Consider the following 26,494-nt stretch of genomic DNA (forward strand, 5'->3'; position numbering starts at 1 on the left):
CATATTAGCTGACGATCTGGAACAAGAGAGAATTGTGAAATCAATGTTTAAAATAAAACTAGAGAAAACTTTATTGATCTGTCTGTATTTTGCCTCATGTGTCTCTTGCATAACAACTGAAAGAATCATTTGCTACCACCGCTGCAAGACCTCTGGAAAAGTCAAGGCACTTGAGAATATGTCAGTAAAATGTTGGTGGAAAAGAAGTGGCTAGTTCACAGAACCCTAACCAGAGAATGACGTGGGTTGGAAAAGACCTTTAAAGATCATCTTGTCCATCCTCTCTGTCATGGGTCTGATGGATAATTTAGAAAAGGATTCAGAAGAGCTTTTCAGGAAAACCACAAAGAGCTGATCGGACAAGGCCCACCCTTGAAGGGAGGCAGCAACTGGTGTAGGGTCATCCATGCTGCCTTCTGTGATTTTGGAGCTGCAGATGGCTAGAATGCATTGCTGGAATCTCTTCTGACTTTTTCTTGCTTTCCAAATCTTCTTGCCATCCATTCTCTGTTGCTATTCTTCTTCAAATCCTAGCAGCTTCCCAAATTCATCTCTCAGTTTTTGTATCTCATCCTGTATTCTGAAGCAGAGTTTGTAGTCTTGAGCCCCAAGGAGGGATAATCACCAAGCCCTGCAGAAGAAAATTTGATATTCCTTCAAGAAATTTAATAAAATAATTTCCTCTGCATTATGAAAGCTTTACCATTTCACAGATAGTAACCTCTGCTTTGCAAGATTGGCTGACTGGAAATAACTGATGGAATAAGAACTGACCCCTTCTATTCACTACTCAGTTCCCATAATAACCACTTCTGCTTTGTTCTGCACTGATAAGCTACTCAGTTTTGAAACTATTGCTCTAGGATTCATCGGCAAAATACCATACACTTCTCCACTACCTCAGTCATAGAATTAATAAAGGAGGAAAGAATATTACAGATGGTAAGATTCAATTTGTGAATTCTGACAGAGAAAATTAAGTAACATATTACTAGGACACAAAAAATGGTGTTAGACTGTGATATAAACTTGGGCTATCATCAGGAGGTAGAATCTGGTTAAGCTGATTGCATTCAACAAGCAGAAATTTAGATATGAACAATACACAGCCAGGTTATTTTACAGAGCCTGGTAGATATAATGAAGATCAGGAACATTCAGAAAGGGAGACTGGAGTGCATGACACTCCATGGATGGGAATTGTTTTCCAAAGACAGTATTCTTATTTCTTAATAGCCAAGAAACTAGCTAAACAAAACAAAACAAAAAAAAAAAAAAACACCAAAAAAAACCCCAAAAAAACAAACAAAAAACCCCCAAAAACAACAACAAAAAAAACCCCAAACCATCACCACCAACAAAAAAACATAAAACCCCCAACAAACCAAAACAAACCAAAACACAAACCCAAATAACTTTAAATACAACTTCTGAAAATATGTTCTGTTCTATTAATCTCTGATTAAGTTTGTCCTCTACTGTCCCTGAATGGTCAATCAGGGTAAAGACTTCCAGACACAATTCAATGTATGCCACAAAAACATATTTAAGTCACACTCTGATAAACAAAATTTCTTTCCATTCTTCTTGTCTGAGAGAGACTAAACAGCTGTTTTAGAACTAGATGATAATACCCCCAGAGTAACAGCCTGCAATATATAATATTTATAAAACTTTTTAGTCATTGTTTGAAATATGTTATTTAAACATACATATTTTGGCAAAATGTTTTTACCATATTTTTTAAATGACATTAAAAATCATTGAAAGAAAATATAATTATAGCTAGAACTGCATAATTTAAAGTCTCAGCTGTTTACATGATGTCAGAAAGGGATTAAAGCCAATCCTTTATTATTTACATTCATTAAGGGAGCATTTGTCCAGCACTTTTATCCACAGATGCAAGACTGATGAGACAACATTTTCAGAACCTGAAAAGAAGTTAAAAATGCTAAAGACTAAAAAGCTACTTTTTCTCTAAATTTTATGTTTTCTCTTAAATGATTGCCACTTTACATACACACAGACATTCTTTCGACTTTGAACTTGCATCTATTTAAAAAGGTTACTTAGACAAAACTAAAGGCACTAAAATTTTCATAAAGGTTGAAACTCATTAATTACTGGATTTGAGTCACAGAAATTACATATGAAGAATGCAGACAAGACCAGAAACAAAATATCTAGACTATTTATCAGAAAGAATTTCTGTCATGAGGTTTTTTTTCCGTCTGCTGGAAGTCACTAAATTCAAAATCATTGTGCTCAATAAAAGGTCCAAGATACAATTCTCGGAAATCTTGGTACTCTCACTGACAATGCACAGAATTGGAATTACAGAACACTCATGAAGCTGATCTCTAACACTAAGAATTTTAAGGACTGATTACTTTAAACTGCACTCTGGATTCTTCAACATACTGATGATATACTTACACACTTCAGACACACTAACTTCTGACTAACAAGATATGAGAATACTTTCATAATTACAATTCATTTTTTTTTCATCATAGTGTGGATTTTTCCTCAATCCAGGCACAATTTTCATTTCTGTGGATTGATCTTCCATCAGCATGTTATTTTCATGGCCTGATTTTTGCTTAGTAATGAGAAAATATAGGCAGTGAACAGTTCAAATGGAATGACAAATACATATTCATATTCTATTGTGTACACTGCTCTATTTAGTACATTCTCCTGTGTGAAAATACGAGAAATGATTGATTAAAGGTTGGTAAAATAACCCATGCCATGAGAATGAAAATGTTTGCTATCCTATCAATTTTTTAAGGTTATACAAGTGGGACGGCAAACCTCTTCGGAAAGCCACAAGCATGAAACCACAGAAAATGGGAATAATCATAGTGTGATTTCTCCATTTTGTAATTCAGATTAAGTTTAAGCAGTGGTATCTAGGAGTTCAGAGATGAAGGCTGAAAGAATTTCCTGAACAAGAAGAACCTCAGATTAAAAAAAAAAAAAGGCAGAAATTACATTGTCCATTCTTTTTCCAAATATTTTGTCAGACTCCCTGACTCATATAAGGCAAAAAACAAACACAGGGATAGAGGCTGAGGTGGGAAGGGACCTTTGGAGACCATCTGGTCCAGCTTTCCTGCTGAAGTAGGGTCACTTATACTAGGTTGATGAGGACCATGTCAAGACTGCTTCTGAAAACTTTGTATATATATATATATATATATATATATATGTGTATATATATATATATATATATATATATATAATGCTCAACCTCTCAACCTCTCTGGGAAACCTTTGCCAGTGTTCAGTCACCCTCACAGTAAAAACCTGCCTCCCAGTGTTCAGAGAGAAGACACTGTGTTTCAGTTTGTACCCATGACTCCCATCCCATCACTGGACACTGAAAAGTGCCCCTTCAGGTGTTTGTGCACATTGGTAAGATCCTCCTGAGCCTTCTCTTCTCCAGGATGAACCATCTCATCTCCTAGTTTTTTCATCATGAGAGAGATGCCCTTAAATCATCTTTGTGACCTTTACAGGAATCTTCCCTCTTGTAATTAATAGCCCAGAACTGGACCCAGAACTCCAGGTGTGGATAAATACGATGAGAGTCAGTCACTTGAAACTCTCATATGAAGCTTCCAATCATCCTTATATGAAGCTACCTATGACATTTTTTAGATAAAAAGACTATCCCTTTCCTCATCTATTAACAATCTTTTCACTAAAAGGCTGATGATAGCCCAGGAGATGCCCTAACAGTCCTGTGCTTTCCACCAGGGATGTCTAAAACCTTTTACCACTAAGGAAACGAGTTTCATATACATTTGAGAGGAAGTTAATGTCAAATCCTGACATTACCTGATCTGTAGATACAATCTTGACTGGTCTGCATTTCACTTGTTTGTTTGGGTTTATTTGTTTCTTTGGGGTTTTTTTCCTATGGAAAACTAAATGTAGGTTTCAAAGCAGAAAATATCACAGCCTATCTGGTTAATGTACTTGATCTTACAGTTGCTCCTAAAGGAATTGCCCAAACACTTGAAGTGAAATGAAGCCTGTGTAATAAATGAAGAATAGAAGAGGAAATGAGACAAAATTGACAGTGCCAATTAAAGTTTTCAGAAGATGAAAAAAGAATACTGTACTAGGAAGAAATTAGGTAATCAAAATTATCCAATTTCAATTAGGTAATCAAAATTATTAAGAAAATAGAAAGAATTTTTGAAAGCATGTGCCATTAATAGCAGAACTTATCTATAAAAAGATATGATCTTAAATCAGTTAGTCAATCATTTTAGTAAATAATTAGAAATTGTATTTTTCAATATCAAGTAAATCTTTACTCTTAAGATGATACAATATTATGTAGTGCTGCCACCTTGGATACAAACTGATTGATACTTTTCATGTTTCTGCATGCAGGTGCTAAATTCCATTATTGATGGTTGTAAGGTATGGGAGTTTTATTATTAAATACATTTTATAAATGTGCACACACTTATATGTACACAGAAAATCACCTGTAAAAATCTAGATGCCATTTCTGTAACTTACTTCTATGAGTGTAAGTGGGAGCATGTTATAAAAGAGGACAAAGAGCATCCTGTATATTTTAGGTTTTGTCTGATAAAATAGAAAAACTATGGCAATGTAGTGATGAAAGAAATACATAAATAATAATGAGACAAGAATTAAAGAAAGGCTTATTTTTCAATCAATAATCAAGAACATCCTACAAAAGGGAAGTTGAGATTCTGGTGTAGTGGGTGTCCAGACAGACTGATATAATGCCATAAACCTTCCTACATAACGTAGGGGCAAGAACAAATGTATCCTTCTTGAGCACAAACATAAACATCAAATGACAAAGAATTCAGTAAGCCATTCACTGGCACCATTTCATGTCAAACTTCATCTGATGATCCCTAGGATGTGCTTGAACACAAAGGTAAACTTTTTGAAACATGGTTGCCTAGTTTAAAAATAAATTAAACACTTATGGTTAGATTCATGAATTTAAAAATTGGTACCACAGTGGGTAGCTTTTTGGCATTCAGCTCCTGAAACAAAAAATCAAAATCCAGGATGAAAGTAAAGGAAAAGATGAAGTGCCTTTGTGGTGAACGAACGAAGCTACTATCCCACCTTCTTTCTCCCCACCAGAGCTTGTGCACAAGGAAGTTACAACCACTTCTATAAAGCTGCCTGAGACAGACTTCATGCTGGCACTTGTGACTGCCTACTGAACTCAGCCATAGGGTCTTCTGGTGACAAGGGTCAAAGGACAAGCAGTCCTCTAAAGTCCAGTCCTCCACCACGATACTCTTGTGCTTCTGCTGCTCTGTACTTGTATAGATGTGGTGATAAACTCAGAACTACATTGCCTCTCAGAGAAAAGCAACTGGCACATAAGTCTGTCAACAAGTACTAAGGTTTTGGGGGATTTTATTTTATGGATCTGGGTCTGGAAAACTTAACACAATATTTTTGTGGTGCCTTGCCTTAGGACATTACATACAAATAGAGACAAACAAGGTGTTTTGAACTAGGCTAGGTTGAAAACTTGCAGCCTATCTCTGCTCCCCCCTAACTGCTGTTACTGTGCTGAAAAAATGATAGGTTTTCACTTTGGAGAGTTATTTAGCAGGAAGAGGCTATCAAGGGTGAAGAAAAAGGGGAAAACAAGGAGGAAAAGGAGGAAGAAAGGTAGGAGGATACCAGGGAAAGTTCAGACCTGTGACTGTGAGGAAAACACTGTTTTTGAACACACAGAAATATACAAAAAGCAGCAGTGTTGAAAAAGTCTTAAGGTAACAGTGAATAGTAAGTCAGTTATGGTATTTCAAGCACTATACCATCAAGAAGGAAAACAAAAATAATAACTTTGATATGACTTTAGGTGCAAAGAGACATGTATTCATCATAGACCAGACATGTGCCAAGACCTTCCTAAATGGCAGAGTTGTGGCTTAGCCTCATAATGGTGAGCCCTGGGCATCTCAAAATTTACAAAGTGTTAAGAATTTAGAAGAGAAAAACCCAAACCAAGATGCTAAAAAATCTGACCTTCAAGAAAGGAACCAAAGTAAGATAGAAATTTTAAATATCCAGCCTAGTATATGCCAATGAGGGAAAACTTTGAAAAATATGAATATAAAACAGCAAGAAAAATGACTTAAACTTATCCAAGGAGGCATAAATATAATAAAAGGAGTGCTATAAAACAACATGCAATTTTCTAGCCTTGAAATACATTCAGCTATAGAGCAGTTTTCTAAAGCATTGGAAGAAAACACATCACTCCCATAGCCTCAACCTATATTCTCTTGTTGCAATGTAATAGAAAATTATTACATTGGAAGTAAAGTAAATTCTGTTATTCAACAACAACAACAAAAATTAGTATGGTCAGGACATGTAAACCAAATCTTTAAAAATGGCCTGGAAAAAAATACTAAAAAGTACAGCATGGAGCAATATTTTATTGGCAAAGAAAATGGTAAGATGATTGAATGGAATTACCACACTTAAAGCCAGCTATGTTCATAATACAGAAATTCTTACACAATAGTATCTTTCACTGAAACAGACTAAGCTATTATGGACACAGATTTAAGACTTCCAAAAACTGAGAAGTAGAGCCTTTTGAGGTAGCAGTGTTCTTGTTTGTTTGTTTTTTAATCTTTAAGACCTACAGTGTCAAGTGAGAAAACTCATCAGGTAACCCTAGTGACAACAACAAATATCTAAATATCACATTGAACAGTTATTTGTGCTCTTCAGAGTGTTGTGAGGGAAAGCTCCCTGGAAAACAGACACTTACTTTTTAAATCAATCCAGGTAAAGAACCTTTTGCCTGTCAAAGAAATAATGTAGCACAATCCAAGCAGTGAGAACAGGAGATGAACAGAAGGTAAACCATTTTGGAGGTACTAAACAGAGTAGTAGCAGTCAGTCACATGCCATGCATGGCATGCACGAAAACACAATTTAACATCATAAAGGTGTTTGACAAAGGAGATAAATGAGACAGAACAAACAAAAATACTATTTTTGAACAGACACTTTCCTTTAGCAGCAGCAGCTTGTTCTCTCTCCCTCAAAGGAAAATCTCTGCCCTCTACCTTGTTTCAACTTTTTTTTTTTAATTTATCTGATATTTGCATTCATTGAAGTTTCAAACTGAAATGAAATCTGTTCAAAACACCTCCCATGATTACAGATACTTGATGAGCTGCTTCTCATTTGACAACAATGGGAAGTAGCAGCCAATACCTCATGGGCCTCTGGCCTTAAGGGCCCCTGAGGCAAAAACTGCTGCTAGTTTTGAATGCAGATGAACTGCAGTGGATTATTGACTCCATTTAAGGACAAATGAAAAGTTCATACAACCAGGTTCCTAAAACAAACTTGAAGTTGATTATTTCCCTCTTACTTGTATTTGTTGAATGTATAACCAACTGCTGCTAAACAATTTAAAGAACTTGAAACAGCTTTGAATAGAACAATCTGAAAAATTTCTTCTGCACAGGGAAACACTTTGTGCAACATGACCAAAACAGTACAATGTATTAAAGCACACAGCTGCATAGAAGCAGAAAGAGCATTTCAGGACAGAGAATAATACATAGTAGATTTTAAACAGAAAGGCTATGACTTACATTGTTTCCAAGGCTAAGATGTAACTTTGGTAAAAGTCATGGTTTTACTGGCCACAGTGGCATTGTGGCAAATACAGAATAAGAGACTTAGTTTAAGAATTTTCTCAGCAGGTATCTACACTTAATATTAGTGCTGTATGTAATTTCTGAGAAAAGACATTGAATAATGAGGCCCAGAAATTGACCCACAATACATAATCAAATTGTTTCCATTAGGAATCTGTCCTAGTTCAGCAGGCGGGACCAGCTAACCCTGTGTGGGGGTCATCAAAGCTGTGTATTCTACCCCCTCTATTCATTCCCCAAGGACAATGGGCCATTAGCAGCAGCTGCCCAGGGAGCCATTATCACTTCACACCCAGCCTGAGGGGGGCGGAGCTGCTAATGGGCCATCAACAGTTCAACACCCCCTGGCTCCCAGAGTCAATCACCCATTGTGTGAGTCCCCGCCCAGGGGGAGGGACTGGGTGCTCCCTGAGGGTACATAAGTGGTGGGTAAGAAGACCACGGGAATTTCTCGTCGGATCCAGAGGAGCAGCAGGACCTCGACAGGAGGAGATCCCCGCTCTCGCCCAGACCACAGCCCTCGCCTGCACCAACAGGTTTTTCATTTCCTTTTGCACTGGACTGGGGGGAGCCACAGGGGTCTCAGCACAAAGGCAAACAAACCCCCTTGGGTTTGTGCCCCAGGACACTGGGTTATACTGCTGGGGTTTTGTGAGTTGAAAGCAATTTCCCTTTTGTGTCAGTGTTGTTATTGTAATATCATTATTAAATTTTAGCTCTGATTTATAATCTCTCTCGTGGTGAGTTCATTTCCCCTGCTGGTTCACCTTTAAACCAGCACGGAATCATTTAAGATCTCATCCATGTCATGTAGAACTTAAACTAAGCTTTTCCAACCACTGTAACCTGATAACGAACACATGAAAGATGTCTTGTCAGATAAATTCCTGTCAAAATCATTCTAGATATCGACCTAATATGAGTTCCGAGAGAACAACCATGACATCATAAATGCTGACTTAAAGAAAAAAGCTTTATTTTACCTTTTTCTTGTTCTTATGTTCTTCCCGATAATTGTGGTTTCAATATTTAAATATTATTTTAAAGAAAAATTTGGTTTGATTTTTTTTAATTCATTTAGAAGAGATTAAAGTTTTTAGCAATGTTAAGTAATATCTTTGCTTCACTTTGATGTTGCACGACCCATCTGCATACATGCTGATTAATATTCCTTTCTATTTTGACTCTGATTCTTGAAGCAAACTTAGTAGTGAACTTAAATTAATAAGAAAATCATTTCTATTTATTAAGCAGATTGAAATATGTAACCTAACAAGAGGACATTTGATTTCTCACGAGTATGCAATATGTCAGTAGATCACACACTAACAAGCAACTTTCACATCCCATGTTACACTTACCCATTAACACAAGCTTGAAATTAGAGGAAAAAAGGTTTTAAATTAAATTAAGCAGTAACTCTGTCCATTTCACCAGCAAACATTATGATAGTGCACCTAAAATTCCGTTCACAAGCTCACTTTCACCACTATTCATTGTACCTGAAAATATAAATAGATTGTTTAAGAGTGAGCGTAACCAGAAGAGGTTGGATTTTTTTTGTCAGGCAATACTAGTCTGTTATAGAGCCAAAGCCAGCAGTTATGGCTCTTTTCCTTCTTGCTTTGCTTGATTTTGTTTGTTTGTTTGTTTGTTTTGGGGGGGGGGTTGTTTTTCATAAAGGCTAGCATTCAGACAATCCAAAACTTGTATTTATATTTGGAATGCAGGAAAAATGTTTGCCAGGCAATAATGAGGTTGAGAACTGTCTGCAAAATCAGAATTCATATATCTGATCTCTTAGATTTGTCTGTTATGTGAAAAACTCAAACCTGTTCCTACTGCAAAGTCTATCACTGTAATTTTTTTCCTACATTTTACAGAATTTATAATTATCTACACTTTACAGGACTTAAAATCACGTGGTTTTTTTACAGTGATATTGTGCAAAATTTAAGTTCATCAAACATGCAAATACAATAAAGGATGCAAAACTTTCATATCTTTGCTATTGCCCCAATGGCACTCTATGATTTATTTCAATTTGAAATTCCTATAACAAATAATGAATTCTGGAAAAAAAGAATGCAGAAATATTACCTCCACTTCAGATTCAAGACAAAAGATACTTGACCCTGAGATTAGCTCAGTTGGTTAAAACTTGGTTGTAATAATGCCCAAGGTCATGGGTTCAATCCCCTGTGTGGGCCCTTAAGAGTTGGACTCGATGATCCTTGTGGGTCCCTTCCAACTCAGAATAGTCTGTGATTCTGTGATTATCTGAATAGGAATGCATCTTTGAAATGTATTTATTGACATAAATAGTTTCTAAGTTTCAGTTAACATTTTTCTCATAAAATACAGAGTAAAATTCCCAACTTTATTGCTCAAAATAGGTTAACCCTCTCCAAATCAATAAAATTCATTTAGCTTGATTCCAGTGGAGTAGGATTTACTTTCTTAAATTTAGCAAAAGCATGTATTTCTACAGAGTTCTAGAGCACAGCTTTCTATCCTTTTGACAGCTCACAAAAACTAATTTTACACCAAGCAAATAATTGCAGAATTTGCTGTTGCAATCCAGATCTTTCAGATTCATCAGTCTTACATCAGTTTTCCGTATAAACTAATCACAAATTACTGCTAAAAGAAGCATTTTTTCTCTGCACCTGAAAAATTGTAATACTGTAGTGGGAAAGCTGAAATATGATTTCTCTATTCCTTGGCTCATGAAATATCACAAAAATAGTGTTTTAAAAGTTCTAGCTTTAACATCTGATGTTTTTGTCTATCAGGAGTTATTGCTGGGAGATACCTGGAGAAATTCTGATGAGATGACTCCAGCATAAGGTCTTTCCCAAAAATCTGCTTTCTGTCAATGTCAGACATGAAATACTGAGCTTAACGGACCTTTTCCATGATCTAGGATTACTACACGTAACTCAGAAAGAAAATGTGGAGAAGCAAGCAAGCAAACAATGTTTCTCAGTTGTTGCCTTTACCTATCCATAAATTAAAAAGACACTTCCATTTGCAAGAAAATTAATTACTGCTTCTAGTTCTGTGTGTGTGTGTGTGTGTGTGTACACAGCACCACATATATTGTGTGTGTGAGTACATATACCAGCATGTCAAAGCCGGTTGTGACTGAACTTGCATCACACAAACTTACTCTGGATCAAATAGAATTTTTTTTTAATAAAAAAGAACAATATTGCAATTTGTTTTAATTTCCTGGCATTCAAAGGATTAATTAATTTATTTTAATGACACCTACCTGGATGAATTAAATTTCAATTAGACTTTCATTAGAAATAAATTAGTAGAGGGATTACTACTAAAAAGAGAATAACATAGCCAGCAAGACTGCCCTAGAGGGCTGAACAAACCACAAACCAGAGGACAGCACTGCCCTGTGGTATTTTCAGTGCCTTTTTAGTTGTAGCATCTTCCACCATACATACCTGAAGAATTGAGTCTGACGCTTCTATTATCTACCAAGAGCAGCTTCTAACATGTTCTACCTACAATTTCCTGAAATCCTTGCAAGTGTTAAACCAGAGTGTATCTTTATTGTTCCTCTATGGGAGAGCCATGAGGCAGCTCCCAAAAAGTTAAAAATAAATATGATAAATAAAAGTTCATGAAAATAACATATAGCTGAAATAGAAGGTTACAAAAGGGCAAGGAATGAAGGTCAGGCCGCAGAACTTGCATACCTTCCCCAGAGTGGAGTGTGAATATATACGGCACAGTTCTGACCTGGACATAAAGCTGACAAAAAAAATGTTACTGTCTGCTAAGTCTAATCATACTTTCATAAAAAATTGTCTATACATGAACAGGAAAAAAATATAAAAGTTTGCTAGAAAGCTCATTATAACCTGAGCAAAATGCAGAGACCTAGATACTTTAGCAATGGTTCAGATAAACATTCAATAAATTTTTTTTTGACTGCTTACACTGAATCCTGAATCATTTTTGCAGCAACAGTTAATTGGACATCTTAGTTTCTGGGCTGTATGGCAGTTCCTGAGTTATTTCCAGATAGCAGCACATACATCTATGCTTAAATTCCACCTCTTAGAATTTATCTTTTTCAAGTTCTGTTTTAGAAATGTAGCTGACCCGGCAGCTCCTGCCTGCTTAATGTTACTAAGCTTTAATTCTGAATAGCCATTAAAATTCTGCTTGCTCTACAGTCCCTCACCTCACTGCCACAGAGAATGATTGTGGAGGGAAGCTCTGTCTGAACAGCTAAAATCCAGAAACAACCCAGCTGGAGTTCAAGTCTCCATTTGTATTAGCAACTGTGTTTTTCTACAGTGACACTAGAAAATGATATATACACAGGCAAATAAATACAAAACATAACATTTTGTACTTCCATCACACCTAATAATCAAAGCACTTTTTATGCAGTATTTTACTTTTTCTAAAAATATAATCTTCCTCATTTTTTATACAAAAAGGACCTTAGTAGAGGTTTAGAAACTTTTAAAAACCAGCCTTATCTGGCTTATTGAAGGTCGCAATGGAGGAAAGCTTTAAAGACAGAAGATACTTGGTCTAAATCCAAATGTAAAAAGTGTGTCTATAATCATTACATATTAGGCACCTTTTAAGAAAATGTTAACAAAAATTACCTGTAATGGAGAGACAACTTTCTTTGCAGTCAACCAATGCAGCAGCAGTTAAAGTCAAAAAAGTGTTTCTATACTGATGCTGTGAGAGAGACCCCAAAAACAGGACTCCAAGCCAAGTTAATATGGGTTAAGAGAAAAAGGTAGATTCTTTAATGTCTAGGCTTAGGGCTTTTAGGAATACATGATGATACATAAACAATGAACTTAGGCTGCTAAAAATAGGAACACACTACATTTGCTTTTTCACTACATACAAGTACTTCTAAAATATATAAAAATCAAGAAATTAAAAAACTCATTGGTATCAGTAGTGAAAGCAAATGTTTGTGTAGTAAAAATGGCAAAGTGAAATGGAAATATAGAGCACATTGGAAATAGAACATCTGAAATAATGAACAGACACTACATTCTAAAGAAGATTATAGAACAGTCCATTTGCCTGAGCATTGAACTACCAGAAGACTGAAAATGAAAAAAAGTAGGAAGAGGATTATTCTTGTTCCCTCAGGGTAAAAGATCTGGACATCACTGAAATGTCTAATGCCTGTCTCACTCTCAGGAATGCTAGTTGGAACACACTGAAAATACATTTAATGAAGAGATCTGCCAGTCATTATATTTAGGTATGCATTCCTCCTACATCAGCAATGTCAGGAGAGAAATTAACATTTGGGAAACCATCAGCTCTTGATTCAAGAATGTTTTTCAATAAGCATACAATTGCCTTTGTGTCAATTAAGTCTAAAGGAACAAAGAAAGCCTTGATTTATAAAATCACCTGGTAATAAATTATTTACCAGAGAACAGAGTTGAAAGCTTCTGAAAACAACATTTAATTTGAGCTGTCTGCAGTCTTGAACTTCTGGTCACTATTTTTTGTGAGTTGTGGGAGAGGAGGTTAAAATATTCTTCAAAATCCTTACAATTCAAAAGTAAAATAATTCCTATATATGTTCCTGCTTGGTCTATCATGAGCCCCAGTGCTTCCAAGACACACTACAACAAAGTGCTGATTCCTGTAAACACAGGTGTCTAGCAAAAGAATAATTTATTGGGTAGACTTTACTTGTGATGAGGAAACAGAATATCTGGGCATGGAAAACTTATTTGAATTCATGAAAACTTCAAAAGATTTTCATTTTTACTCCAAATAGAAAAAGAAACTATGCTCAAACACTTAAAAAACGGATAAAAATTTTACATTTCTACATTTTCTGACCTTTGTAAGTCTGAGCTTTTTATGTGAAATTTTATGTGAAAACTTTTTCATTTTGAGTTATTGATCTGATGTTCACTGAAAATCAGAGACCTTCTGCAACCTTTTAAAACTAGGGTTTACAAAGCGGATTTTGATTTTCACACAAATTTAGACAGCTTATTTACACTTCTATTTTCCTCTCACAGGATATTACAGTTATAAATAGTCAGACAGGGAAAACTGACTTAGCTGGATTAGTTGCTCTGTGAAACATTTTTTTTAATCGTAGTTTCAAGAAAACAGAGTCCTGTAACTCCGAAAGAGTTCAAAAGAGAAGTTGTGATATTCAAATGTTACTTTTAGCTCTATTTCTACATCCAATGAAAATGCTTCCCACTTTTCAAACAATTTCCTCTTTATTACCATTTTCAAATTAAGAGAGTGCTCCATCTTTTCCATACTGCTTGCAAAACAGTATGTATTAACACAAAGAAAACTCCTTCATAAGGGAGAAGGAGGTGAATGGTATTCTACTGTATGCATTTACTCACTTTTATAGAATATTTTGATGAGTAATCTTGAGATTCTTCAAAGTCAGTTAGGGTTTGTTCAGTAGACCAAGTTGATTATCACAATCCCCTGTTTTGATTTTGAATCATATAACCATAGAATAATTTGGGTTCGAAGGGATCTTAATGATTATCTAGTTCTAACCCCCCTGCCATGGGCAGGGACACCTTTCACTAGACCAGGTTGCTTAACGCTTCATCCAGCCTGGCCTTGTATACTGCCAGGGATGGGACATTGTCGCAGGTTTGGCCTAGCTTCTTACCAAACCTGGACTGCCCTCTCCCTCCCCACTGAGTCCCCGTAGCAAAGGGAAAAAAAAACTGAAAAGAGAAGAACTTAAAAGAAAATGAACTGAATTAAAAAGAAATTATATTTTCCTGACCTTTGCAAACACATATATACAATGTGTACACACCACATAGGACCCCAGGGAAAAGGGAAAAAGGGGAAAAACAAACCAAACAACTTGTTAACCAGAAAAGGAGAAGAAACAAAACCAAACCTAAATAAATGAAACAGACAAATGCAATTAAAGGAGAACAAGCATGAAATGATCTCACCCATGTCCCAGGCCAGGAACACCACAAGAACAGAACAGACTATCCAGGCTTCTCCCACACCCAGCTCCCTGGAAGAAGGAAAACTAAACTCCTCTGTTACGTGGAAAACATGTGTGGAATACATGTGATGTCTGCTTCCTTAGTTACACCTAGTTACTGAGGAAGCCATAGATCAAAATCATTACATACATCCACAACTTCTCTAAGCAACCTCTTCCAGTGTCTCACCATCCTCACGGTAAAGAATTTATTTAATATATCTAACCTAAATTTCCCCACTTCTAGTTCGAACTCATTATGCCTTGTCCTATCACTACTGCTCCTGATGAAGTGTCTCTCCAGCTTTCCTGTGGTCTCCATCCAGATACTCTAAGGCTGCCATGAGATCTCCAGTCATCTTACCAATTCTATGGACCTACTCTGGACTTGCTCCAACAGTTCCATGCCCTTCTTATGTTGTGGGCACCAGAACAGCACACAGTGTTCCTGGTGAGGTCTCACAAGGGCAGAGCTGAGGGGTAGAATTACATTCCTCAACTCACTCACCACACTCCTTTTGATGCATCTTTTTATGATCCTCCCCATAGTCCTTTCCAGAATCCTTTTTATGTATTTCAGAATCATTGAAAATTTTTCATATATGGTAATATTTGACACAGTAGCCTATTTTACTGGTTTAACAGTAAACCAGCAGGAGGAATAAACCCAGCTGAAGAGAGGTTACAAGTCAGAGTTACAATTTACTAAGGAGATTACAATAAACATAATAATATGGAGAAAAAATTGTGTTTAACCTGCAAAAAACCAGATGCATAACCCAGCACCCTGGGGCATGAACAGAATGGTGTTCGTTGGTCCCTGTGCTGAGCACCACATGGTCCCTCAGAGTCCAAAGTAAAAGGAAAGGAAAACCTGTTGGTGAAGATGATGGTCACAGTCTTGTTGAGAGTGGCAGTTGCAGTCCTGTTGAGGTTCTGGTCCTTCTCGGGATCCAATGAGTAGTCCCAGAAATCCCCAAACCTGAAGATTATATATGCTCAGGTTCAGGTGGGAATGCCCAGTACCTCCCCCAGGTCAGTAAGTTTCACAGTGGGTGATTTAACTCCGCGAGTCATGCGATATTTTTGGAATCTTTGACAGTCTAAGTAATTGCAACTGCTTATTATGCCAGTCCATTATAGGCCATTAGCAGGCATGACTCCTCAGGCTGGGTGTGAAGGTGCTAATGCCTCCCCAGAAGGGAGTTATCACAGCTGAGTCACTGATGTGAAGACAGAAATACTCTTTTGCCTTGCAGGGTTCTTTAACATCCAGCTTGTAGCCTGAAGTGTCAGGTGTGCCCTGGGCAACTGCTGAAAATCATCCATTATTAACAATTCATCAGAAATGCCATAGGGCATGTAGAATACACAGTTTTGGTTACAACCACATAGTGAAAAACTGGTCCCAGCCACTGTAATTAGGACATCTATGCAATATGTTTTTACAGATGTTGGGGTCTATATGAAATACATAATAGCCTACCACTTCAAAATTATGTTGTATCTATGTGAAATTACATACCATTAGAAAGCTGTAGTAGATAGTTTTACTCTGTGGTTACAGCACATTAATCCTTGCTATGCATTGTTCAGAATTTGCTTGTTTTATCTATAATCATGGTCTCAGTTCATGCAACCTGAAGTGGTTTATTTGTAGGAACCACTTTAACAATGACTATTTATGCTGCCTTGTTCATTAATGTAAAAAGCATGTGTGGCTGAATGATACTGGAAGTGAAAAATGCACAATTGAAATTTCTAAGTGAATTTCATACACTAAATTAACACATGCAAGGAATTTGCGGTGAGCTTCTTTTATGAAAAAATCGATGAACACTCAAAATGCTGATAAGCATGTTAGTTCTGTAAGAAAAAAGTAGATTATATGCTTTATTGAACTAATTAGGAAAAGCTTTAAAGGATCAAATGTTCTCATCAAATTAAAGAAATCCCTTTTTGAAAGAGTCATGAAAATATTTTACATTTTCTTACTAAACTCAGCAAACTACAGGAAACTCATTGAACTGTTGCTTTTCCACAGACTTTAGATTGCTCTTTTAAATAGAATTTTAATTTCTTCAAGTTGTAAGATACAAAGTCTAAAAAGAAACAAGCAAACAAAAAAATCCCTCCCCTGAAATCTTCTATGAGTACAGATATTTTGTATTGTACTTGGTAGATGCATCCAAAAAGGACTGTCACGGATTAAAAAAAAAAACAAAAATTCTAGCTTTAAATATATATTCAGCATAGAGAAAACACACAAAGGAGAAATATTTTGTCTGTTTTATTCAATGAAGATGGATTTGCATCTTTTCTTTCCTTTACATATGTGCTTAACTTGTTTTGCTGAATCAAATTGAAAACAGTTACCCTTGGAAGGTGTCTTACCCTGCTCCCAATTAGTTTAATAGCTACTGTCAAGAACTCAGAGTACTCTGAGAACACATTTACTCTGTCACCTTTCTATTTCATGTTTAGCTGTTAGCGACAAAATATGTTTCCATACAGTCACAGTTTCAGATTATTCTCTTTTAATTAGCTGTGCTCAAAACCATCTGTGACTGATAGAAATAACCATAGTTTAAATTTCTTTTCATCATGAAGCCTGAACTTTATGTATCTCGTCCACAAGACTGATTGTTTATGCCACAGCCTGTCCTAATGTCTTCCAAAATCATTAAGTCTTCTCCAGCATGTAAGAAAACCAAAAGGCTAAAGCAGACAACTTGTAAATGCAGATGGCTTTGAAGAGGTGGAACTTCTACTCAGGCAGAAGTTCAGGCTGCTGTTTCTTACTTTCATCAGAAAGTAAAACTTTTCACATTTATATTTTCTATCTTTAAAATTTATTTTAATTTATTTTAATTTAATTTTTATGCTAGATCAAGGACCAACTTCATTCTTGGCTGAATGGTCTAGAGAAATGAGGTTAAGGAAAACAGTATTTTACAGGTAGAAGTGAAAACAAATCCCAAATCTTGTTTCTATTGTTTTGTCACACACAATTCACATTCTCACAAAACCCTTAACTATTTTGTGCACTAGGTACATATTAGATACACATTTAATCCTCTATTTAATGCAGGTGCAGATAATGAGATGTGATAAAGTTTACAACTAATCATAAGCTAGCTCTCCCTCCAACACGTGGCTGTTTTGCCACACTGAGTGTAAATCCATGCACTTCACCAGTCAAACCAGTGAAAAAAGGAACTGAGAACATGCAACCAATTTTAGTCTCTCAAAGCACTTCTTTTATCTCCTGTAAAATGAACAGTCAAAAAGAGGCATAAGTAGAAAATATAATTGTAAGGCTGACCTTCAAGCACGCATCTGGCTGACATGGAGACAGCCATGTGGGAGACTCCAGTTGCCAAACAAGGAGGACAGGCATGTGCAGAGGAACCAGAGGGATGTAGAAACTGAAACATCGGATTCATGATATATATGTACGACATGCCCTTTCAAGAAAACCCAGGGTTTGACCAAGAGAAAGAAATGCTCTATTAAATGTAATTAAATCTTGATTGGAAATGCCAAGTATTTCTAACTTGAGCCGTTTAAGTGGCTTAGACAAAAGAGAAAACAAAACAAAACAAACAAACACAAACCAAACAACTAGCAAAAAACCCCCACAATAATAACAGAAAATGGTTCTATTTGATTTTTATGAAAAAGGCATTTTCTGCTGCAGCAAATAAAGGGGTTATATAGACAATAAAGGAGAATGTATTTCAGTGCATTCTAGTCTGCAAGGAATATAAATCAGCTTTCTATAGCTTTGAGTCTCAAAATCACATATGCAAAATCTCTAATATTTTTCATTTTGCCCAGTGTTACTGTCCAATTGTCTACAATGTCCCCCCAAATAAATACCAATATACCATTATAATCCTTTGTAATCAACTTTGATTTCATTTTGATTAACTTCTTTATGGGCCCAATCCATGACCATTTAGTTAAATGAGAAGTGGAACAATCTCATAATTTGACAGTTGCAATATTATAAGTATTGCTATTTCCACAGTATCTTTTTTTTGCCATAGGGAAATATATACTTTTAATAACCACCATGTTTTTCTTTAAATCATGTACTAAATACCATTATATATCAGCAATTAGGCATGCAAATGGTTTAAAACACTGTATTTCTTTCCAAAGACTTGTTTAGAAAGAAAAACATCTCTACTCAGAGATACATTTTTGCATAGGTTAAATATTAGACTAATGAGGTATTTTTAAAGAAAGATATAGCAAACTTGTAATTTTACTTGCTTATTGGTGAAACAGTGAAAACACACACACATTTAGAAGTCACTAGCCATTCTAGGATTGTAAAGCCTATTAATTCTATTTAGAAATTGTAAAATATCTTTATATTTTCCCATGGATAATTTTCATATCACATTTACCTTAGTGCACCAACATGCATTTTACTGACAATTTTTAATCTCAAGAATATTAGCCTCCTGTCTTCTTTTTCTGTCTTGTCCTGCCATGCAAATTGTGCCCATCAATATTGGCAGTGCAGTTGTGATAATTATCTCATGAACTTTTAGTTATAATAACTAGGCAATAGTCCTCATTCAGAAACACTCAAGTCAATGATGGTTCCTATACTTCAGAAATTTGTGTATAAATACTTAAAGAAAATAACTATTAGTATAATAAACTTCATATTTGATTCCATAACTGGATTTCACTGTATCTTAGACCTAGAAGACAAAAAGTGTTACAACAAACAACTTTCCTCAATGCACTGCATTGTATGCCTTGTAACAAACATCACCATTCTGGGTCTAGGAAGTTGACACTGTGCCTGTATAAATGATTATAAGATAAGTCAGGAGTCAGTCAGTCATCTCTCTTCAAAGAAATCAGTGCAATTGTCAGTAAGATGCAAATCATCCACAGATCATGTTTTTTAGCTGGTATACATCTTCCTTTCTCTATGTCTGACCACAGTAGTGTGCCATCATGTTCTTTAAAATTTTTGTGGAGTTTATTCCAAATACATAGGAGCCAGTATACTGACACTGAAAAAAGAGGCCTATTTTAAAAGTTGAAAACACTGCTTACTTCCATCTATTTTCCATAAAAGATTAAATCAAGTGAAGGTCTTAACATAACAGTCTTAACATGTTCATTATATCTATGGAAAAAGGAAGGAATATTTCTACAAATCCACTAAAACTGTATCTCAGGCTATGTGGGACTTCAGTGTCTGTTTTCCTGCTTGTGTGTATGGGCTGTGTTTTAAGAGATTTCAATTAGAGCAGTAATTCTTTTCCTCTGAATAATTCTCTTTAGATAGGAAGAATAGCTGATGCATGTGTAACCAGTAGGTACAAAGGACAGACAAAAAAGGGGATAGAAAAAACCCAACCCAACCCTCAAAAATAAAGAGCACTTGTACTAGCAGAAGAGAAATTAGTTAGATCCAGCACACCCAGTCAGCCAGATGTTCTTCACTGCATCCATTTCACCTGCTGTTGTATCTTGTTGCAGTGTCCAAACAGAATGCTAGTTTCTCTATGTATTAAGAAAAGAGAGCATGTAGTCTAGGTGTCACCAGCAGCAGTTAAACGAAGTTAGGTGTATGCTTCAGACTTCTCTTTACTCTTGCCTTGACTTTCATTAAGTTTTAGGCTTTAACAGAACAAAAAAAAAAAAAAAGATAAAAGAAAAGAAAAAAGGAAAGAAAGCAAGGAACTGTTTATTATTTCTTACAATATGCATTATGTCTGCTGACATCACATAGGCTACTGCTCTGGACAATTCCACATTAGATGAGTCATTCCAAGACATGTCTAACAGAAGGAAAAAAATTCAAAAATCTGACATATTTAAAGTGATGTACTATGATGGGCCAGCTCACATGAAAGGTATATTGCTGTACTCTGCAACAGGGTCTTCAATTTGTTTTTTCTTCTTTTACTAATAAAATCATTCTTTCACCAGGCTGATTTGGGTAGCAAGAAGGAAGATATTTCAAAAAATAATAGTAATAATTGACCCTTTATGTTCTACATGGCCCTATTTTTAAAGTAGATTTGGATTGTAATTTCTGTCTGAATTACATGGACTACACCTTCCTTTTGTAATTCTTTCCCTGATTATTTTACTGCAAGATAGACTTCTTTCTTTTATTTGTTTATAGTGTGAAAATTTCAGAGATAAATGTAGTGTGCTGGTTTTGGCTGGGGTAATTTTCTTCACAGTGGCTAGAATTGGGGCTGTGTCTTGGATTTGTGGTGAACACGGGGTTAATAATCTGGAGATGTTTTTGTTATGGCTGAGCAGGGTTTACACAGGGCCAAGGCCTTTTCTGTTTTTCATTGTGCCATACTGGAGAGGAGACTGGGGATGCATGGGAGGTTGGGAGGAGTCACAGCTGGGACAGGTGACACAAACTGACCAAAGGGATATTCCATACCATATGACATCATGCTCAGTATATCAACATGAGGGAAAGAAGGAAGAAGAGGGGGGTGTTTGTAGTGATGACGTTTGTCTTCTCAAGTAACCATTACATGTGATGTAGCACTGCTGTCCTAGGAATGGCTGAAAACCCACCTGCCCATGAGAAGTGGGAAATTCATTCCTTGTTTTGATTTACTGTTGTGCATCACTTTTGCTTTCTCTATTAGACTGTCTTCATCTCAACCCACGAGTTTTCTATCTTTACCTTTTCAGTTCTCTTCCCAATCCTGCTGGTGGAGGAGTAAGCAAGCGGCTGCGTGGTGCTTGACTGCTGGCTGGCCATGACATGTCATCTTATTCTGACTTAGATTAATTCCAATAAATTAAAACTTTTGACTGAAACACTGAAGTTCAGACTTTGATCATTTTAAGAGTCCTCTGTAGTCAAAGAGAATGAAATACCTCCACATTTGTAGGCTAAAGCTATATGCAATGTTTCTACCACAGTTTTCTAACTTTCAGAATTCCAGACTACTATTTGAAACTATTGTAATACATGTTAACATATTTGGCACTTAGTGGTGATAATATAGCACACCTTCATCAAGTAAAAGTTATGGCAAAATAGGTTTTTCTATCATAGAGGAATATAGGAATACTTTCAAGAAATCACTTTGTAGCCAATACACTGGAAACAAGGAGGAAAAGAAGGAAGGAAATGAAAAGTACTTTAAAAAATTGCTTAATATTGTAGTAGAAGCCTCTTCAGGACACTCCAAAATATTACGTGCACTGCTGCTCATCCCATTTAATGTTGAAATTATTATATCTAAGTCAACTTCAAATATCTCCCCTCTTAGAAGAAAATGAGTCATTAACAATGACAACAGATTTCTACTGTTACATTCTACTAAATTAGGGTGCTAAGAAGATAACATACATATTTACAAGAAGAGATTCTACATAGAAGAATGCTATTAACTCCTAATAAAAACAAAGAACACTTAAAAATACTTATGGGGTACTGAATAAAGAGTTAAATTGAAGATAGTGAAAACAGGCAAGCAAACAACAACCACCAAAAAAACCCCATCCATACAGTCAAAAAACCATATTTTATATTCTAGGTAATCTACACAAAAGCCGTTCTTCCCACCTTCTGTTTATAACAACCTGTTTCGTTACCAGGCATCCAAGACAGATAGACCAATACATGAAGATTCAAAGACAGATAGTAAGATACAACATTTTTCTTTGTGAATATAGACTGTAGGGTAATACAGTGATTTTGGTTATTTTCCTTTCTTTTTTTTTATTAAATAAAATTCAAAGGCTTTCCAAAACACTGATGAAACCATAGCCTTCAGGGTGTATGAAACATTTGTTGTTCATGCCTATTCTACTGCTGCTGTTTTCATCACATCATAAAAACAACCTCTTCTAGTCCTGTCTTCATACAAATAAGCCCCACCTTCCATGTACTTCCTCAAAACATACACATATTTTACCCCTGAAAGTGAGTATGGAACAGATTTACAGCAACACCTTAGGTACCTTCATGCATCTTTAGGTACCTGAAGACTTATTCCTCCTTCATACTTTCCCCTAGGGCTTTACTTTTTTGACTTAAGATGCTCAGTGTTTTTTAATAGGATTTGATTTTTCAACTATTTATCCTTCTCACTGACCTACCCTAAAGTAACTCCAGGTGAACCACACAACACAATGACAAAAGCTGTGTACAACATTGCAATTTGAGTGGGAGTGGAAGAGAGAAGGGTTAAAAGAGTTGCCTCTGTGATTCGTGACTATCTGATTGATTACATTCACCACAATCCTTTAATTCTTTATACAAAATGGAACAGTTTCTCAAAAATTTTGCATTTGTACGCTTCATTATTTCTGAATAAGTGTTGACTTTACTGGTTTGTGTCCAACTATTTTTGATGAATTCCTATGAATGAAAACCATTTTGAATACCTTCTCTGTTCCTGTAGCATTCTCACAATTCATTCTACCAATTTAATAAGCAGATTTTCCACTTATAAAACACTGAGTAGAACTGATGGTAGCACAGATCTCTCTAATATATTGTTCAATACGTCCTTCCTTTCTCTCTGTGAACAGCCAATAAATGCGCATACTCTATCAGACTTGTGCTCCTCAAACACACTCAAAATAGTTTCTTCGTATTTAGAAAAATGCCATGGAAGAGAATATTCTTAAACTAAATATCAAGATGGTATGGCACCTTATGTGTCTCATCAACAAAGCCTGTTAGCTTTTTGTAGAAAGAAATTCCATTGTGTGACATTATTTGTTGACATCTAAGATACTACTCATCTCCTTGTTATCTTTTAACTTGTCTGTATCTTAGTTGCTGAGATTTTGTTCTGTTGTTTTTCTCTAAATACCCTCCTTAAACTGCAGAAAAGTATTTCCAACCAAATGAGGACTGACACACTTTTACCAGAATACTTGTATTTGCTTTCTTCTTTCCAAAGTTTTGGGTTTGGTTTCGGGGTTTCTTTGGTGTGAAGTTCTTGGGGATTTTTTTTTTATTTTTTATGTTTTTTTTTCCACATGATGTATGTATGGCCAGACTTCGCAAACGAAGATTTGGGAAGGGCTGTTCCCATGTGGGTGAGGCCTTCCAGCCTGCACAGTGGATTTTTTAGGTGAGGCACAGCGTGCGCAGAACTGGCCCCACCGTTTAACTCCTAAGGTCCATTTTGCCACGGCCGAGCGAGCTTGGACAGTGACAGTGAAGTTCTTGGGACAGTCTCTACATCACCCGGTACTAACCGGGGCTGACCCTCCTGAGCATCCGAGATCTGACAGGATCAGATGGCAGGGAGGCATTTAACTGCCATGAGACAGTCCCCACTGAGACTGGAACTCAGGTCCTTGGGATTCAGAATCCAGAGTGCTCTCCTTTAAACCACGGGACTAGATTGAAGATGTATGTATTTCTACAGTTCTCACATCCCCATCTTTGCACTTCACTAAATATCTGCTTTTTAGTATACTTCAAAGTCTTGAATTTTGCTCTTTTCACCTTCAAAACTTTATGAGTCTCTGTAATATCTTTCTTCTTATGACTATCTGATCCACGCAAATAAAAATTGTAGTAATAATAATACATTTCTATTAAATAAATAAATAAAAAAGATATTTTTTTCCGTATTGTGGGGTTTTTGAGGTGATACCCAAGTTCTTATAAAATAAGTTTCCTTTTGTTCAATATTCTATAGAGGAGCACAATAATATCAGTTAATATTGGTGAAAATCACATTATTTCATCCAATTTTACAATACTAGCCTATTGAATTATAACTTTTCAGAGAGTTTTAAAAAGTCAGCAAGAACATCCTTAAAAGTATGGGTTAGTCAAAAAGCAGATGAGAAAAGAAAATGCCTGTCCTATCTTTCACTAAACAAAAGAGAAGGTTACTAAGGATATGCACCATTATTCATTATAGGAATATGAGTGCCAGCATCAGTTAAAGAAGTATTTTTATGTGGAAATCAAATAGGCCATTCCTTTTCCTATGCTCCAGTTCTACTTCTCACACACTTACCCAAAAGTCCTGCTTTGCCTCTGCCTTGACTCCACAGCTGATGTCCAGAAATTTGGGTGCTGGATGCATCTTGCATCTCACCCACCAAAACTGTGTCATGGAAACAATACTGTTCTCCACATGGATGCAAGGGTGGAGTCACAAAAATGTGTCATGGAAACAATACTGTTCTCCACATGGATGCAAGGGTGGAGTCACAATTTCACAGTCTAGCTACTGCCATTAGCAAGGGTATGTACGCTGTATTGGCATGGTCCTTGTATCTGTAATAAAAATACCAAAGCCAATGAAGCATATCTTCCAGTCATAGACATGTAATCCTTTAATGAGATTCATTAGCAATTTGATGCACTGGAAATACACTGCTTTTTAATTAATAAGAGTGTAACACTAAATATAAAGTTATTTGCTACCTATTATGTAGGACATGTAGTAAAATAGCAAGAAAGACAAATTGTCTGCAGTCTTATTTTGTTTATACCTAGGATCAGGAAATTATGAAAACAATTTGATTTAAGAAGTACAAGTCAGCTGTAACTGCAGATAGTCATCTCACTGTTAAATACACACATGACCTTCCTGAGGCTTATGTTAATATATTTGCAAATTGTATACTACTTATTCTAAACTCTACAGCAGACAATATATTTTAGGGATAATTTGGAAGCTTGAATGGAGAGAAGTCCTCATCCTAATCTGTCCTCTTTCATAATGTGAGTGACATAAGATGGACACACTGTAATAATATTAATGGTTAACATACACAGAGTCTTTACCTTAAATGAGTTTTCAGGTATTTCAAAGAGTTAGCAAAATTGACCCTCATTCACTCATATGAATAAATTACTATTGGAAAAGTGGAAATATATTTCTGCATTAAAAAAAAAAGTAAAATATCATAAAATGAAATCAAATAATGTCAAATACAATAAAATATCAGGTATGAGAAAAATAGAGTATTGCTCTCTAAGTACTTTTATAAGAACATCACAAAAATATCTCAGCTGTATCTATAAAAACTGTCACAGCCACAAGAAATATTGAAACACTATACTTTATATAGAAGACATATCCACTCACAGAGGCAAAAATTCTGCTTCACTTCCACAGCAATATTTCTGCAAGTTTTTTGTGTGGAATTTGTTTGGTGGGTTTTTGCTTATTTGATTGGGTTGGTGGGTTTTTTGCTTATTTGGGTTTTGTCTTTATCTTATTTTCTTTGGAATACTTTGAATCACACACCCCAACTCTCCAAAATGTCATGTTTTATCTATGAGTTTTCCTAATGATCACATAGTAGTCTGGGGATTTGGCTTCTTGTTAGCCTTTAGTCCTAAACAGCCTTGCTGAGCACTGTTGCTTTCTAATTATTTTGAGCATATCAATTAAAGCTTCTTAGCGTTTACATCAGAGACTTCTGGGCAAGAACGGCAGAAGCCCTCACAGAAAGTCTTCAGCTCAGTTTGAAGACTGGTGACAAAGGTCATTGAAGAAATGACTGAAAGAGGAGGGGTTCTTTCTACACAGTTTTGAAAAGGGAAAGAAGGCATAATGAGAAAACTACTCCAAATCCTCAGTTTCTCAGTCCTAGCTGTAGCCTTAAAAATACCTGATTACAAGGAACCTATTCAAAGATCTTTCTTTAAATTGAAATAAAACAACATGTTAAAAGAAAGTGCTTTCCCTGCTCTCTTCCGCCCTTCAAAAAAAAAAAAAAAAAAGGGGAAATATTTAGCCCTACCTCAACATGCCAG

The sequence above is a fragment of the Pithys albifrons genome, chromosome 4 (assembly GCF_047495875.1).
Source record: "Pithys albifrons albifrons isolate INPA30051 chromosome 4, PitAlb_v1, whole genome shotgun sequence".
Classification (NCBI taxonomy): Eukaryota; Metazoa; Chordata; class Aves; order Passeriformes; family Thamnophilidae; genus Pithys; species Pithys albifrons.